Below are 14725 nucleotides of genomic sequence, written 5' to 3' on the forward strand. Positions count from 1 at the left end.
TGATAAACCTATGAGTAAGGGTGTTCACGGGTCGATTTGGATCGGTTATTGGTCAAATCAAAACCAAACCAACTTAATTGGTTTTAAAATTATCAAAACCAAACCAAACCAAATATAATATACATTTATTGGTTTGGTGGTTATCGGTTTCGGTTTGGTTTGGTTCAGTTATTCGGTTATTAACCATACACAAAAATAAAAGAAACAATTCATTCAAAATGTGAAAAAAGTGACAACAATCCATTCAAAACGAAAAATAGTCAGAATGACTTAAATTACCGAATTTTCAATCACTAAATTTACTATCAATAAAGCTTTAAAATTCACTATGTTGGCCTAGAAGGAAGAGACAATAACATTTTCAGTCCCACAAAGAATTGTCATAGAGACTCATATACTTGAAATCAATAAGATAAATGTTTTATCTTGGACATTTTTGGTTTCAATAAGTAAATTATATAGAAATTTTAATGAAAATATGTATAAGATCTTTAAAATAGTTTATAAAAACAATATATTAAGTATGTATATTAATAAAATATATGTATATAATTCATCGGTTCAGTTCGATTATTTCTTCGGTTTTTTCAAATAAAACCATAACCAAACCAAATACTATCGGTTTTCAAAAATTTAAGACCAAACCAAACCAAACCCAAATAAAATCATTTTTATTTTATCGGTTTGGTTCGATCTTTTGGTTTGGATCGGTTTTTATCCAAACCGTGAACACTCCTACCTACGAACAAAATTTGATATGAGATAAAGCTACTATAAAAAAAGGTTAATAAAAGATAAAACATGATTATTAAATAATAAATATTCTCTCGTCTCATTTTATGTGGTACCCATTTGACTTGGCATGATGTATAAAAATAAGAGATAAGTGTCAAAAACACACCTAAACTATTTTTTTTTTTAGTTTCATACCTAAACTATTGTGAAACAAACTCAAATTCTCAACACAAATATCCAAACATTATATAATAAGACAGCCAAATTACAATAACAACACTTGAATTATAAGGAGAAGTACTGAAATATCAAGTAACTAGAGATAGAGATAAGAATGGGAATGAGAAGTTAACTTTAGAAAGAAGATGAGAGGAACAGACGATTCTTCATAATACGCATAACTCTTCTGTCTAATCCCTATTCCTATTTAACTATGGATAATTGGGCTTGGATCCCAAATAAAACCCTCTAGTATTTTACTCGACCCAATAATTCCATCTAAATCAGCCTCATCACCACTTCTAGCACATAAGCCCGTACAAAGTCTACTTGATTCACAACAATACCCCCATCCTGAATAAGAACCTTGTCTTCAAGGTTCGGATAGAACAATATGAATATCAGAGCAGCGAACTTGTTAAGACTTGGATATATGTTAGGAGTTGCTTTAACAAGTATTCTGTCTTCTTTGTCTTCCCGGGCAATCCTTTGGAGGGAATATATTAATAGCCACCTGATTAAGGCAATATCAAACGTGACATTCTCAGCAACATTTGCATTGCTAACTATTACAGTATGAGGTGAAAATACATCAATACAGACTGAAGGAAATTCTAATGACAATGTTGCTTCCATTTCGTTTTTAGTCAATACACTGATGTACTGGTTAATGTGGTTCAATATTGTATCCACATTATGATAAGCAACTTCAAGATGAGACCATGCAAATGTAATATATGTCCAGACAAAGGCATTAGCACTTGCCATTAATATACCACATGGGGTTGGATAAAAGCAATAACTTTTTTTAAATTCAAGCTTTGCATATGCTGGATAGAAACATGAAAATCTTGATGGACAATTATATGACACATGCTGCTTTTGATTTTATTGTTATCGTCCAAATCCTCAACCCATCTATATATACCACATCGCTCTGTAGTCCACCTTGCAAGAACAGACTCATGCTTTTGTCTTACGATTTCAAATATTTGTTGGTGATCTAATTTCTGAGAATTCCAACGTCGCACCACTCTCTTCTCAATTCCACTACCAACAAGGAAAGATTCTCCTTGATGCACAGTTAGTGCGCAAACTGGTCTCTTAAGTTACTTTGCATTCACAAGAATATCTTGAGTTTGGGTGTGGAACAAAATGCCACTATTCAAACGGTTTAACTTCACAAGTTGCCGATGTATTCCAGGATCCCACACATGTAAAATTACACCATTTCCAACTAAATTGCTTCGAGAAACCAAACATTTAAGGTCATAACCATTACATTCAACAAGTTCAGGACACATGTCCAAGGAAAAAATAATATAGCAGCCAACATAGTCCCGACCATCATTAGTAACTTTATTCATAAGCATGGCATGATTGAAAGTGGAAGAAATAGAAGGCATCACCTCCCAACATAGAGCAAGCCTGAAAGGGTAAGCAAATAATTGATTCCAGCGATCATCCAAAGCTTTGCGAATATAAAAAATAGAAAGATTACAGAGAGTAGATACTATAGAATTAATCGAGAATAAATGTTTATCTGCATTTGCAATCACAAGTTCTATAGATTTGTTTATGATGGAAACAATTTCTTCTTCATCATTCTTGTCTTCATTTTTAACATCATAACCACAACTATTTACCTCGGAGATAGAACTTACCAGATCATTAGGGGGAATGAAAAGTTCAATAGGCTTGCTAGATGTATCGAGAGAATGTGCATCTTTGTGCCTATCAGACGATTCACCAAATACCTTGTGCGCATTGGTATTGCTTTTGCATCCCGATTGTTCACCGTGATATTGCGATAAAAGTGAGTTAGTTATATTGCTCCATCGTGGATGGACATATGTGTGGCCTGGGAATAGTACATCTGACTCACCGAATTTATCCTCACAACAATTTTGGTACTCAATCACATATGGTAACTGTCTGAGATTGGTGAATCTCCCTTTTGTGGACTCGTATTCTTTCTATTTAAATCGAATTCTCACCTTATCAGCGAAATGTAGCCAATCAATTAATTGATTATTCCGAAATAGCCATTGGTACCATTTCAATGCTTCACCGTCAAGGTAGAATGACACCACATTAAGCTTCTGATCTTCCTCAATTTTATAGAAATCAAAATAATGCTCCGCTTGAACTATCCAAGCCTCCGGATTCTTGCCTCTAAACTGCCATAATTTGGGGTTCGTAACTGTATTTTGGGGTTCAAAAGAGGTCATAGCCTTTCCCCCCAAAACCTCCAGCAACATCGAACGAAATTCAGTGAGATCCTTACAGATAGAATCATTCATCTCTTGTATTGAATCACGAATTGAATCATCAACAGAAGCCTTGAGTACTCTGTGGTCCTCCATTAGAGAAACCTCTGGATGAAAGCACCAATGAAACAAACTCAAATTCTCAACACAAATATCCAAACATTATATAATAAGATAGCCAAATTACAATAACAACACTTGAATTACAAGGAGAAGTACTGAAATATCAAGTAACTAGAGATAGAGATAAGAATGGGAATGAGAAGTTAACTTTAGAAAGAAGATGAGAGGAACATACGGTTTCTTCATAATACGCATAACTCTTCTGTCTAATCCCTATTCTTATTTAACTATGGATAATTGGGCCTGGATCCCAAATAAAACCCTCTAGTATTTTACTCGGCACAATAATTCCATCTAAATCAGCCCCATTCACCACTTCTAACACATAAGCCCGTACAAAGTCTACTTGATTCACAACATATTGAGAGTGTGAGTTTCATACCTTCTCAAACTAATAAGTGATAGTTTAGGTATGAAACTCGCATTCTCAATATTAAAGGTATAAAACTCAAAAAAAAAAAAAAATAGTTTAGATGTATTTTGACACTTATCTCAAAATTCATTTAAAAAATATCTTTGCTAAAGCAGACACATTAACAAAGAGGTGTCTGTTTTAGCCTCAGACTCTCTTTTATATATATATATATATATATTACTCTTATTTAGAAATGGGAGTTTGGGAGGACCAACATTGCACTAAAGAGTTGGACTAAAAGCTATAGAAATTGTACATTGAGGCCCACCAAAAAGATGAACTATTCTTTTTTTCTACTTTCCATTCTCCCCTTTTACTCTCTTTAGTTTATCTTTCATCATAAGTTTTTCATAGATCTTTAAAATATTTTGAATTATTAATTATTATGAATTATAATGTTTTGATTTTTACGTAGTTTACAAATATATAAATTTCATTTTTAAAAAATTGAAGATATCATACGCAAATTTATGGTCAAACTTAAACTATTTTATTCTTGAGAAATAAAAAGTGTCACATAAAATGGGACAGACGAAGGATAACTCTCAATTAAATTTATTTCACTTTTTAGTTTCCATTTTTAACATAATTTTTGAAGTTGGATTTCTAGGAATTCTATAGTAGACCCATTTAAATTTGACTTTTTTGTTTTAAATTTGAGAACTTGGCAGCACTTCGCACGATCATTAAAATTAAATATTTTTGATTAATTTTATATTTACTCTATTGTTTAATCGTAATATTATTATTTGTTTTAATAATATGAAGATTGTGAAAAAAATAAAGTTTCACAAATTTTACATCTATTAAATGAGGAAGAATATATTTTTTATCAAATAAGTTAAAATATATTTGCTAATAACAAATTCTTCCATTGCATGAAGTTGATCCTTTAATATATAATATATATTCCGGTGTACCATTCTCCTTAAATGTGTAAGAAATATCTCATAATGTCAAATAACACTGTAATACTCCCTCTGTCCCTAATTACTTGTCCACTTTTAAATTGACACATTTATTAAGAAATCAATTAATGACATAGTGAGTTTATCATTTTACCCCTATTAATTATGAAGTAGATGAAAAGTTCTGCAATTTTCAAAGTACTCAGTCATTTAATTGAGGGTATAATAGGTAAAAAAATATTCTTTCTTGATTTGTCAAAATGGACAAGTAATTAGAGACAACTATAAAAGGAAAAGTGAACAAGTAATTAGGGACAGAGGGAGTACTAAACAAATGCATCAACAAATGAAATTTATATTAAAAATATATTGAATAATGACGTAATGATACCTTAATAGAATTTCCTATCCATTTAAAAAAAAAAACTTCACCCTTTCAATTTCGTTATATCTTCTTATTTAGTAGAAGAATCATCATTTATTATATTCTACTCCACCTTAATTTGTACCATCAGAGTTTTAAGAATAAACATTAAATTTTAAATCGAAATAAAAATTCATTGAAAAATGACAGAAAAAATAATAATAGTATATGAAAATTAAAATAAGGTGCAAGAAAAGCCTTTTCACGATAATTTTTTGAAATATATTGACAACAATTAAAATGAAGCTGTTATTTTATCTTTAAAATTAAGTTTGATTGAATTGAATTAGTACAATGAGAAAAAATATTAAACTAATAACTTTTTCATGTTATTAAATGCATTTTATTTTTAATTGAGTAGTAGATTAAAAGTTCCGAATTAGGATATTAAAATAATATCTTACTCTCTCCTTAATTATTATGGTATTGCAAACATTTATTTTCCTTAAATCGTGATTCATTTTCCATTTACAGTTATATCCAATTAATTTCTAATGTATTGAATGTGGTTATGGGATATTGAAATAATATCTTTATTTTTCCTTAATCATAATAAAATTATAATTTAACATTTATTTTTCTGAAATGATAATTTTGTTTTAATTCCTAGAACATGTTGTTTACTATATTGAATGTAATTATAATAAAACATATTGTATTTAGTATGACAAAAGAACTCAAAAATTGGAGAAATTAGATAAATAGTAATCTTAACTTCTAAGAAATGTCACATCATCATTTACATATCCAACTTTATATATATAAAAGAGTTAAAAAAGAAAAAATAAGTGATTAAACAAAATTATATAAATAACATTAATGATGAGATGAAGATTAAGAAAAAACGTCAAAAAAATTAGTAGTATTGATGATGATAAAAGTTAAATAAATCATTTTTTCTATTATTAAAATTTTTAACATAAAATTTCCAATCTTTTAAAATTAAAAATAAATGTTAAAAAAAAATCGAGGCAATAATTATTTTAAAGAAAAATATAACCAAAATTGTCAAAAAAAATTGATAAAAATAAATAACTATCTATTAGTAAGAATGGTGTCACTACATTTTCTATTTTAACTTTATTGTTACGTATGGATAGAAACTTTTACAAGAAGAAATGATCCAAAAATTTAAAAATAATGATTCCTTAAATGGTGATTCCTTTTCCATTTACAGCTTTTCAATTAATTTTTAATGTATTATATATGGTTATGGATATTGGAATAATAATTTTATCTTTCCTTAATCATAATAAATTATATTTTAACCTTTGTTTTTGTGAAATGATAATTTTCTTTTCATTCGTACAACATATTGATTAATATATTAAATGTAATTATAATAAAACATGTTGTATTTAGTATGACAAAAGAATTCAAAAATTTTAAAAATTAAATAAATAGTAATCCTAACTTCTAAGAAATGTCACAAATATATATATATATATATATATATGTATATCTAAGAAAATGATATAAATTACATTAATGATGAAATGAAGATTAAGAAAAGAAGTAAAACAAATTAATAATAATATTGATGATGATAGGAGTTAAATAAATCATTTTTTATATTTTGTAAATTTTCAATATAAATTTTTCAGTCTTTTAAAATTAGAAAATGCTAAAAAAATAAAACTAAAACTAAAAATCGAGGCAACAATTATTTTAAGGAAAAAATAACAAAAAATGTCAGAAACATTGATAAGAATAAATAAGTATCTATTGCTAAGAAGGTGTCACCCCACATTTTCTATTTTAGCTTTATTATTACATATAGATAGAAACTTTAAGATGAAGAATGATCCAAAAATTTTAAAAATAACAAATCAATTATGTAAAAATACATGTGTAATTCTTATAAAGTTATAATAACTAATTTCTTCAAATAAATAATTAAATGAAAGAAAAAAAAGTAATTAAGAAAATAATATAAATAACACTAATTATGAGATTAATAGCATTGATGAGGAAAGGAACTAAATATGATCATCTTTTTAAATTCTTTTTTAAGAAAATATATATAAACTTTAATTAAAGATAAATAAGAAAAAAAAACTTTAATTAAAGATACAAAAAATCAAGACAAAATAAAAGAAGAAAGAAATTAGAAGAATAATGAGGTTGAAAGAAATAATATCTAATTTTCTCTCTTTTCAAATCACAAAATAAATTTTTGCTTGTTCTCCTCCTAATTTGATACGAATTCCATAAATAGAATGATTTTTTCTCCAAATAATTTTTCTTACCCTTTGAAACACTAATCAGGCTTCTTATAAATTTCTCAACCACAATGAATTTTCTCTCCTTGTAGGAGGAATAAACATTTTTTCAAAAAGTCTTTTATTTTGAAAAGAATTTTTTGTTACATAATCTCTTTCTTTACATCAATGTCTTCACAAGAATCATGAGATATTCTCTCTTTCTCTTTTGTTAAAAAAGTCACATGACCTAGAAATTTGATGGACATCTTAGCGACAAAAGTTGATACCATATATTGATCATTATCGTCAGAAGAAGAAGAGCCAAAGTGAAGAAATTTGTTCTTATTTGTTACAAATGCTCAACTATTTTTTTTTTATTTTATAGGCTAAATAATTATAAACAGTTATAAAAAATGAATAGTTTTTATCTTTTCATCTTCCATTTTCATTTACTTAAATCTATATTAGTGTAATGGATGTTATAAAGGGCATAATTAATCGGGTATGACATAAATACTTTTTTTTTAAATACAAATAAAAAATACAAAACAAAGATAAAATGTCAAAAAAAGGAAAAAAAAGATGAATACAAATACTGGTCATAGAGAGATGCCACATCAAATTGTCAATATTCAGCTTTATATATACATATATAGGTTCATGCCCTTAGATGTTATTTTATTACTTTAGCTGGCATCGACATTTTTGTAAATCTGATATCTACTTTGGAACATTTTATAATGTGGCATAGGTTGAGTATTGAGATCATAAATTTAAAATAATAAAATTTAATTTATTATAATACTAATATCAATATCATAAAGATATATATATATATATATATATATTTTAAAAAATATATAAAAAGTATTATAAATTGTAATAATTAACCGCTTTTTTTTTTTAAAATCATATAACTAATTTGATTTACACTCCAAAATTCATAGGTGTCACATAATTTAGACATTAATTCTTCATTACTTAATATATGTAATTATATCAATGACACATAAATTGAAATAAAAAAATTACATATTTTATTTGAAAATCACGTAATAGTACTATAAGGTATAGTAATTAACAACTTAACATATTTTTAAATTTTAGTTGACTCTCCAAATTCCATATGTCTCATGTAATTGAGACAGAGAAAAACATATATTGGTTTAAAATTAATAAAAATATTATAAATTATAATAATTAACAACTTAAAATTTATAAAAAAATCCTTCAAAAAAATTTAGTTGGCTCTCCAAATTCAATCGGTATTACAATAATTAAAACATAGAAATTAACATAGATTGGACTCCTGCTAACATTTATGTTTCCTTTTTAAAAAAATTTTCTTTTATACTTTATATAAATAAATTTTTTATGTAAAAAGTATTATAAATCACAATAATTAATAGCTTAAAATATTTGAAAACATATAAAAAGTTTTTGTTAACTTTCAAAATTTCATCTATACCACATAAATTGGGAGAAATATAGATATATAGATATTTTAAGTTGCTAATGATTGTGAGTTATAGTACGTTTTATGTCATTTTCATATATATTACACGCTTTGTCCTGATTTATGTGATACAAATGAAATTTCAAAAGTCAATGAATTTTTTATAAGTTTTTTTTAAAAAAATTAACATGTTATTTATTGTGATTTATTATATATTTACGTAAAACATATTCTAAATAAAAATAATTAGCAACTTAAAATATATAAAAACATACTAAAAAATTGATTAACTTCAAAGTTCATATGTGCCACATAAATTAAAACAGAAACAGTAACATATATTGGGCCCCGTGCTGGCACGGGGTCCCATATCTAGTAATATATATATATACTAGTATAAAGAGCGCTCATGCCAAGCACGTATCCAACACTGCACATTAGTTATTTCATTCATTCAAACAAGACCAATTAAATATTTGACAATTCAAATAGAAAATAGTAAGTCATACAGTTAAAACTTAATAATAACTCAATACACATGATCATATTGAAATAAGGATGAGAATACATAAGCAAAAAAAACATAACCCATTCAATATCCAGTAACAATCAATATAATTATAAGAATAAAAAACATCATTTAACCAATGCAAGATTAACTTCAAAATCTAAGTTGTGTGTATGGTATTTCGGTCACCAACAATACACATTTTCCTTTCTTTTTGTTTTGTCAATCTTTCAAATAACAAAAAAACTTAAATTGATTTGATAAGTACTAAAAATGTAGGTAAAACAATTAAGAAGATGTTTATATGATAAACTAAACGTTTCCCATATAAATGAGCAAAAATAATATCATTAAAAAAAATAACATGAGTTTTTAGTCACAAAATATAAAAAATAAATAGTGAACCTCCTACTTCTCTCAACTTCTATGTGGAGTTTGCTTACACATCGAAAGAGAAAACAATATAATTTTTGTAAAAAGAAGCACAAAAATAAGAAAACAATATTTCAAATATCAGCCAACCATCTTCAATGCAAGTAAATTAAACTATACAAGATTGATGGGCAACTAAAATTGACAAAAGGGATAATCAACTAGATTGCATAACGAAAATTTTACGAAAAGTCGTATCCAACAATTTAACAAACTGTATTCACAAAGCATCTTTGTTCTGAACACTAATCCAAATGATGCATTATTGACATCCACTAGAAAGAACTATTCAATAATTATAATATGCATTATATATCATTTTTGTTAAATAAACATTTATTTGAAATGCATTTAGCTAGATATTTGATGTCCAAGTTGTATCAAGTGGTGATACTCCTATGTATCACCTTTTTATAACTTGCATGAGTAAAAATGTATGTATAGTCTAATTTTTTTGTGTATATGTGTACATGTTAGGAGGATCGATTGACATGAAAAATCTACCTATATGTTTTCACTTATTTCAACTAAGTGAGGTTAGTGTAAGTAGCATTTACCTTCATAAATAGAGATATTATATTAAGAAGTTGCTATTTATTCATCTTTCGACTCAGGTTATGTGTATTAAGTACTACTAGGCCAATGATAAAATTAATTGTTGTTAGTTTTTCTACTATAAATTTTGTTAAATAAGTTTATATGCTATTTGTCGAGTAAATGTTAATATTTAAGTAATTTGAATGAAGATGCCGAAAACATTTCATGACGTAAATAGGGGTAAGGAATTTTAGTTTTAGTTTAAAACCTTAATATGTAATTGTATGTTTTAAACAATAAAATGAACTTTCGATTTTTTTCCTTAAAATGGTGATGATGTTGGCATATGATAGGCATAAGGGTAGGTAAGTGAGATGCACTCCTACGCATACTACAAAGTAATTATAGCTTTTATTATTTGTATTTGGTGTATATATGAAGTTTTACTCGCATGTTTATTGACATTGTAAAGTATATGGATGTCGTATTAATGTTTTATGACATTCACTTTATTCTTTGAGCAATTATTTTATTAGTTTTTGAATTATAATGGAGATGTTAGTGATGACTTTTTGAGTAAAAGTATTGTTATTTTTTCCAGTCATGTACATTAATGCACAAACATAAAGTTTTAGCTGAAAATTTTCTGTGATGATTCATATATTGTCAGGTTTAGTTTGATGCAAGAGACATATAATCCTATAATGATGCAAAAAATGAAATTTTCAGTTGAACGTGTTTATTAGACATCATAAAACACATGAATTTTGAAAAAAGACGAAGATTGAAATAAATTGAATTCTGCATATCTATAGTGAAAATTCATTCTCATCAATGGAAACCCTCAAGATCTCTTAAAATCTTTTAGAGTGCTAAGATGGAGTTTTTTTTGTCCCCATATTTGTTTGTTTCGATGATAGAGATGTTAGGAACTAAAATAAGCACGTGTAATGCGGAAGCTAGCAAAGCAAACCTCGAAAGACCACGAGTAAGAAAACAAACGAGAAACACACCAAAAAAAATAAAGATTTAACGTGGTTCGGTCAATCGACCTACATCCGCAAAGGAGATGAGCAATCCACTATAATTATGAGAGTACAAAATATAGAGAGAAATAACCTCAACCAATTCACTCAGAATAAAGGAGGTACACAAAATTCTCCTCCATAACCGCAACTCTCAAAACCCTCGGACTACATTGTGAATGCTAATTAAGTTAATTAGAAGAAACAAACATATATTTATAAAGTCCTAAAACGTTTCCTACAAGAAAAGGAATAGTCAAAATATTAAAACATTTTCCTAATTTTAGGAAAACCTATTTATGGTAAGAAATAAGGGAAAATAAACCCCAACAAATCTCCCCTTGGCCTGAATTTCTGACAAAATAAATTTGTCCACCTTCTTCACATAATCTTTAGGATCCTGCATCTCTTCTCCATAATCTCTTCCATCAAATCTATGTCTCGACACAGAGAACCTCTCTGAAACAATTTCTCCAACAAAAATCTTCATTACTGTCAAAAAGGTTGCGGCTAGAACTACACCCGCCAAGGTTTTCCTCGAGTCCTACAATCCGGTCAAGGTTTTCCTCGAGTCCTATATGCCAAGGTTGAGGTACACAAAAGTGCAATGGACTCAATCCCCCAGTTGATCCTTGTGCTATGTTGTAATATTGATAGGGTTTCACGCTGGAATTCTGGCAGTAGTTGTAATGTCTCACTGTCAGAGAGTGGTAAGCATTGGTCGAGAGTGGTAAGTATTCTTTAATTCTTAATCAGAGACCTCGATCAGAGTCGACTCCTAGATATGGAGTTGTCTTTAAACTAAAATGCTGTATTTATACTAACAATACAATACAACAGGTTACAACCATCCATACAAGCGGTAAGTGCAGACCTTTATCCTGTTGCTATATCAAAGCAGCCCTGGCATTGGACCCCAACTATTTTTCTTAAAATCACACACGAATCCATCTATATGTGTGTGTTCCTTTCTGCCAAGGTTTTTATCTTTTTTGCCTTGATATGGACGTTAAATAATCTGAAGTACACATTTATAGGATAGGAATATTCGTGAAGTGCTGATGATGGGCTGAGAGATCATTAAAATAACAAATTCATTAGAAAATATGAAAATAGTTTGAGGAGTTCAGTAGAAACACCTACAAGAGCATTTTTCAAACCTGTTTTTAAAAAATGCTTTTCTTGAGTCGAGGGACTATGAAAAACAATCTCTCTACGACTCTACCCTGCAAAGGTAGAGGTAAGATCTGCGTGTTTCCCACCCTCCACATTCTCAACTTATGGGATCATATTGAGTATATTAGCACCAACATCAAATCTTTCCAAATGATAACTTCAAGCAAAGCTCCATGATTAACTTCTATTATCTCATAAGAATAGAAGTTGATAGCCTTACATTAACCTAGTCATAGAATATGACAAAATTCATTTTCTAAAATCTATTGATGCCTCAAATCATTACCAGTTATTTTTTATAAATATAACTACAATTATTATATTATTCATGTTGCGAAGAGAGAATGAAAAAAGAGCAAACATAGACATCCACGTACAAAGATATTACTCCTTATTTAGATTTCAAAGACAATTTTGCCCTTTTATGATTAGCTAATATCGTAATTATCTTAGTATATAAATAAAATAAAATAAATAAGAACGTTAAACCCTAGCTAGCATTTATTTAGCATTTGAGATGGCACAAAAGAAGAAGAAGAAGTGTGCAGCCTCCGATGGCCATGGAAATTTAGCAAATAGAAAAAGCGAAGAAATCCATTGTAAATACAAAAAAAAGCTAATCTTTTTATTACCAACACAGAAAAGTTTAATCAGATTAGCAATGGAGAAGAAGAATCAACCCCACAATTCAATCTTTCCATATGCCAACACAAGAAGAAGAAGAAGAATCAAATTTGCAGAGGTATCCCTTCTTTCTTTCTTTCTGCTATGTGTGTGTTTTAATGGCTGAATTTCAGGGAAGAGCATTTCACACCACATGGAGATTCATCAGGTCACTTCTCACTTCAATTCTTATATCTCAATTATATCACATGGTTTTATTTGGACATACAATTTGAACATAAAAATCTCATAAGCTCTAAAAACTACCATTGTGCTTGAACTAACTCTAGTTGTTGTAGCTTTCTTTTTTAATATTTATTATTCTTCATTTTGATATACTACATGTATAGGTCACAAGAATTCATTTCCAAGAGGAAATAATGATGGACCTCCTCCGCAGGTTACCTGTGCGGTCTCTTCTTCGGTTCAAATGTGTTTCAAAATTTTGGAAGTCATTAACTAATGATCCTTACTTTAGGAGGACACATTATATGCATAACAGGGATGACCAAAATTCCCAAAAACTTCTTACCATGGAAAGGTTATTTATGAAGGATGAAGCGTTTAACTTCTATACTTGTTCTTTATCGATGCTTGAGGATAAACAAAAGCTTGATTGGCCTTCAAGCTGCAAACCAAATATTGCCAGAATATTTTGTTCTTGTGATGGATTGGTTCTTATTCTTGTTTCTTCTGGAGGATACTATGAGGAACTTGTGTTGTGGAACCCGTCCACAAGAGAATCAATACTACTTCCCCATCCAGAATTTCCAGTGAGGACTTGTGTATGTGGATTGGAATATGATGCAACTAGTGAAGACTATACGATCCTTGCAATTAACCTCAATGCAGCTGATAGTTTCTATACTTCGATTGAATTACTCTCTCTAAAGAGTGGTTCCTGGAGAAGAATTGGTTATCCTACTAGCATTAAGCCTATGCCTGTTTGTGGTTTTAGGGATTGTGGTATGGACTATTTGGCATTTCTATATGGAGCATTTCATTGGCTTGGTATGTCACGCTCTGGATATTATACTACCGTTTCATTTAATATTTCAAATGAGGTGTATGGGGAGGTACCGTTATTGGAGCAAATGTTTGGTGTAAGCCCCCGCTACATCATCGACCATGGTGTTTCAGTATTGAGAGGAATGCTTTGCTTTTATTCTACACATAATCATTGGACGGAGGGCAGGATTGGCACTTTTAAGTTGTGGATAATGAAAGACTATGGTGTCAGGGAATCTTGGACTAAGTTGATTGAAATACGAGATACTAATCTTTTCCATTCAGCCAGACCAAAATATATGTTTGCAGATTGTGAAGTGTTACTACAGTACAAAGGTAAGAGATGTTTTAATTCTAAATTCACGACATCTAGAGGACCATTTAAATTATGCCCTAAATGTAATATCACTAAGCGTGGAATTGTTTATGCGGAGAGTTTCGCATCACCTAATTCACTTGCTTAGTATTTGCATATGCTTTCTTTCTTTTTCTTCTATCGAAGATTATGTAACAACCTCAAATTTATTTATTGCTGCTAAATTTTGGGTTCAGAATGTATTTATGAAAGCTGTCAGTTTATTTATTTCATGTTCTCAGATAAGTGCGCCATTTCTTTGCTAAC

General features: G+C 28.8%; 1 protein-coding gene across 1 annotated transcript in view; it reads left to right on the forward strand.

Annotated features, from left to right (window-relative positions):
• The window catches only part of LOC125870200 (uncharacterized), a 390460-nt gene that overhangs the window by 41345 nt on the left and 334390 nt on the right, over positions 1–14725 (forward strand). The window lies entirely within an intron of this gene.

The sequence above is a fragment of the Solanum stenotomum genome, chromosome 7 (assembly GCF_019186545.1).
Source record: "Solanum stenotomum isolate F172 chromosome 7, ASM1918654v1, whole genome shotgun sequence".
NCBI classification, from domain to species: Eukaryota; Viridiplantae; Streptophyta; class Magnoliopsida; order Solanales; family Solanaceae; genus Solanum; species Solanum stenotomum.